Consider the following 5285-nt stretch of genomic DNA (forward strand, 5'->3'; position numbering starts at 1 on the left):
AATGACATTACATTTTATGGTGTGATGGTCAGGTGAAGAAACTCTGGAAATAGGTGAAAACAAACACTAATGTGTTATTTATGATTTGCCTCCTCTCCTCATATTGTCATAAAAGCATAGTCTGCTACAAATACAGAAACTTTCCATTATAATCAAGTTTAAAATAATGGTGAAGTTAGTGTAGGTGTATTGTCCACTACACCCCTACTTAAAAATACCACATGAGGGCAGCAAAAAACTAAACACGGGTAGGTCATTAGCCAAGTGTGGAGTCTGTCAGAGACACAAGCAGGTTCTTCCGTAAAACACGTTATCATTATAAACAAAGTTTATTCTTAATCCCACTTGCTGTTGGCTGTATACCTTTTCAACATTTAGTTGATGTATTCAGAATATAAAAGTAAAGTATACTCTGTAAGTACTCTCCACTTGTTAAGCTTGATCGTGGGCCCTTCTGCATCTGAGCCTACCAAACATTCATTAAAGATTCATGTTAGCATCTTGGTCAGAACAGTCATTATCAGCTATAACAGCTGCAGGCCTGAACATAAAAGAAAGTGCAACATAAACATGTAAAAAGCTTGAAATACAATAGACCATAGCCACCAAGTAAAAACAACATGGCTAAAAATAAAGGAATGTGGTTTTAGCACTTAAGCACTCTCACAACACACATTAGAGTATGTGTTAATGTAAAAACTGGAATGTGATCCGAGCATGTCCTTAAAACTGGCACAAAATGTCTTCAAACATTCAGACCTCAAAAAGCTCTTTATAGTTTAACTTTACAGCACTTGTCTGATGCTGTGTGCCAAACATAAAAACCTTTGGCTGTATAAATCTTTAATATTTATCTAAAGGAGAGGAATGATACATGTGTAGAGATTTAGTTTACACAGTGCAGCATAAGCAGTGTTCCCACTGGTCTCCTTGTAGCTGTCCCTATGTTCATTGAGGGGGAACTAATAAGAGGCCTGTAGCCGCTTTTCACCAATTCTAAAAGCTCACATGTGTTAGAAAGAAAAGCTGCTGTAGGTGCTCAGACACACCCAGAGCTTTCATCTTCCACAGTCAGCCTTCCTCCAAGGCCCACTACAGTCCACAAAAAGCCTGCAAACAGTACTTATCAAGTGTTAAACACCTTACAGCATGTCTCTAAAAATTCTGCTTCAGAATCAGTCAAATACTGAAAAGTTACATTATTTAAATGTTGTACAACAAGTGTCAGCATCATTTGGCATGGTGTCATGATGAATTGAATAACTGCAGTTATTGACAAAAGTGACTAAACAAAAAGTGACTACAAGTTGTACATTTTTATTGAAGCTTTAAAACCAGATAGAGAAAGTTAAAGTAGATGAAAGTAGATTGTGTAGATTTAACGTATTGTCCTTTTATTGACAGTCCCTGTTACCTGCAATAGAGAGCCGACAGGATTATTTGGTTTGGTTTGGTTTAGTTTGAATGTCTTGAAGTGTCTTCCACACATACAGTGTGTACGGAAAGTATTCAGACCCCTTCACTTTTTCCACATTTTGTTATGTTACAGCCTTATTCCAAAATGGATTAAATTCATTTTTTCCTCATTAATCTACACACAATACCCCATAATGACAAAGTGAAAAAAGTTTTTTAGAAATTTTTGCAAATGTATTAAAAATAAAAAACTGAAATATCACATGTACATAAGTATTCACACCCTTTGCTATGACACTCAAAACTGAGCTCAGGTGCATCCTGTTTCCACTGATCGTCCTTGAGATGTTTCTACAACTTGACTGGAGTCCACCTGTGGTAAATTCAATTGATTGGACTTGATTTGAAAAGGCACACACCTGTCTATATAAGGTCCCACAGCTGACAGTGCATGTCAGAGCAGAAACCAAGCCATGAAGTCAAAGGAATTGTCTGTAGACCTCCGAGACAGGATTGTATCGAGGCACAGATCTGGGGAAGGGTACAGAAAAATTTCTGCAGCATTGAAGGTCCCGAAGAGCACAGTGGCCTCCATCATTCATAAATGGAAGAAGTTCAGAACCACCAGGACTCTTCCTAGAGCCGGCCGCCCGTCCAAACTGAGCAATCGGGGGAGAAGGGCCTTGGTCAGGGAGGTGACCAAGAACCCGATGGTCACTCTGACAGAGCTCCAGCGTCACTCTGAGGAAATGGGAGAACCTTCCAGAAGGACAACCATCTCTGCAGCACTCCACCAATCAGGCCTTTATGGTAGAGTGGCCAGACGGAAGCCTCTCCTCAGTAAAAGGCACAGGACAGCCTGCTTGGAGTTTGCCAAAAGGCACCTAAAGGACTCTCAGACCATGAGAAACAAGATTCTCTGGTCTGATGAAACCAAGATAGAACTATTTGGCCTGAATGCCGAGCGTCACGTCTGGAGGAAACCAGGCACCGCTCATCACCTAGCAAATACCATCCCTACGGTGAAGCATGGTGGTGGCAGCATCATGCTGTGGGGATGTTTTTCAGCGGCAGGAACTGGAAGACTAGTCAGGATAGAGGGAAAGATGAATGCAGCAAAGTACAGAGACATCCTGGATGAAACCTGCTCTAGAGCGCTCAGGATCTCAGACTGGGGCGACGGTTCACCTTCCAACAGGACAATGGCCCGAAGCACACAGCCAAGATGACGAAGGAGTGGCTTCGGGACAAGTCTGTGAATGTCCTTGAGTGGCCCAGCCAGAGCCCAGACTTGAACCCCATTGAACATCTCTGGAAAGACCTGAAAATAGCTGTGCAGCGACGCTCCCCATCTAACCTGACAGAGCTTGAGAGGATCTGCAGAGAAGAATGGGGAAAAACACCCCAAATGCTGGTGTGCCAAGCTTGTAGCATCATACCCAAGAAGACTTGAGGCTGTAATCGCTGCCAAAGGTGCCTCAACAAAGTACTGAATAAAGGGTGTGAATACTTGTGTACATATGATATTTCAGTTTTTTATTTTTAATACATTTGCAAAAATTTCTAAAATACTTTTTTCACTTTGTCATTATGGGGTATTGTGTGTAGATTGACGAGGGAAAAAAGAATTTAATTCATTTTGGAATAAGGCTGTAACATAACAAAATGTGGAAAAAGTGAAGGGGTCTGAATACTTTCCGTACCCACTGTATGTCACCAGGATGCCCTTAGTTTCTTTAATAGCCATTGTCGTTTAATCTGCCAATTATTTTCTTAATTACTTAATTAAGTTACAAACTTACAAAATCTAAGAAAATAGTCAAAGCCTGAAAATATATTGTCACATTAGACAAAGACAAGCAGGAAATCTTCATACTGGAGAAGAAGGGAAAGTTTGTTTTTTTGCTTGTTAAGCGCAATTAAGCAAATATCAAAATAGTTACTGATTAAGCACAACAACAAGTTTCTCTTGTTCTGTGTTGCTGCTTGAATTGTGCTGTTTGATTTGACATCAGAGGTGGAATCATGAAATAACATGAAGATGAGGCATGAAGTTGTTGATTTTTAGAAATGTGTTTTCTGAGTTTAAGGTTTGGGCCTGTACAACATCTGAATTCCTGTATTGGTACATAGGTCCAGATCAATCATTGTATGGCTTAATCAATCTTCATCATTCATTGGGTTCAGCTCCAGGTCCAGGCCTCAGCCCTGGTGTCTCCTGCTTCCAACTCCCTCTGCCCCCCCCCCCCCCCCCCCCCCCCCCCCCCCCTACCTCCCAAGGGCCTCCAGGGGCCCCTGCCTGTTGGACATAGAGAGATAACATTTAACTTTATCTGAAATCCAGCAAAACACAAACACAGGACCAGCACACAGGGTGGTTGCATTAGTTGCACTCCAGCTATGGCAACAATCCTGATCAACAGTGAGAGAAACCACTTGAAACATGAACTTCAGCTGTTCTGACAGACTGAATAGGCTGTGCATTGTTGTAGCAGAATGATTTGGAGTCCTGTTTATAAAGTGCTTTGCCACTCTGTCAAGCTGTATGAACAAACAGGGACAGCTGCCAAATATAAAGCAATAGGCACCACTCCATTGCAATAACATGCTAAACGAATAGATGATAACAAAATGCCAATGTCTAATGTCCACATTAGACGTGTCTGTTATAGCACTCTTAAAACTAGTGTGGGAAAGTGTTTGCATAATGTAATGTGTATTATTACTTCATTATGACCTGTTATCTCTTGTAAACATTTTAATTGACATTGCAAGAACTACAACATACAAGAGTCAATTCATAGGGTTAAGTACGTGGATTTAGGATTTATTGCAAGGAGGTGTTAATTACAAAGATAGAAATACTTTGATGTTATGGTGGGACAGTCCTGTGTGATGTTGCTCCCCTCCTATCTAATAACTGGGGCTTCACTGGCTCTCTAATTACCGATAGCAGGGCTTTTAGATTCACCCTCACAATTAGAGGAGAACATGGTTACTGTCCAATTTAGCCCCTATTCCCTCCTCCCGTCTGTCTGCCCCGACCCCTTGTTAGAGAGAAAAGGCCTTCGTCAGCTGCAGGGTTGTGTTATGAATTTCAAGCCATCCACTCATATCCTGGGAAAGGAAGAAATTAGGGAGTGAGCCAGAAGACAGGAGTATTTGCATGGTGTGTGTGTGAGGCTGAAAGAGGAGAGAAAAGAGACAGAGGGGGGTTGAGGACAGAGGCAGGTGTTGAGTTATTTTATGTGGGATAAATGGAACAAGAAATCTAAGAAAAAAAGACAGAAAAAGGAGATGTTGTGTAAGACAAATTTGTTTTACTAAAAGTGTCCTATGTACTTAGCCTCTTTAGCACCTGATTCTAGCAGTGTGATTATGTAAGTGACGTTATTTTCCTGAGAAACTGAGACTTCCATGTTTGTTTCCAAAGCAGGCCACCATGAGCTGTGCCAAAACCTTTTTTTCAGCTTGGACCTCTCACTCACTCTCTCACTCCTTCTCTTCCTTTTTATTGTGTTTGTTGTTTTATGGAGGGGTTAGATGTGGTCCAGATTGCTGTTGCCAATAGAGACTGTCTCAGTTCACCTCCAGTTGCTTGCCGCTCCATTCATAAACAAATCACTCCAGCTTGGGACCTCTCAGCTGCCACTGAAGAACAACAAGCAGAACTCGATCTGTATTTTGAAGTTTTCTCCCTCTGTCTGTTCTCTTTCTCCATTCACTCTTTTTTTTTTAAAACTTCCCTCTGTTGCTTTTCGCTCAACTCCTCCTCACAATCCCCTCCCTCCTCTCTCTCTCTCTCTCTCTCTGCAGCTCACTCTTAGTCTAGCTTCAGCAGGGCCGGTCCACTGACTCTCCTCTGTGTG

Source organism: Pempheris klunzingeri, chromosome 9 (assembly GCF_042242105.1).
Source record: "Pempheris klunzingeri isolate RE-2024b chromosome 9, fPemKlu1.hap1, whole genome shotgun sequence".
NCBI lineage: Eukaryota > Metazoa > Chordata > Actinopteri > Acropomatiformes > Pempheridae > Pempheris > Pempheris klunzingeri.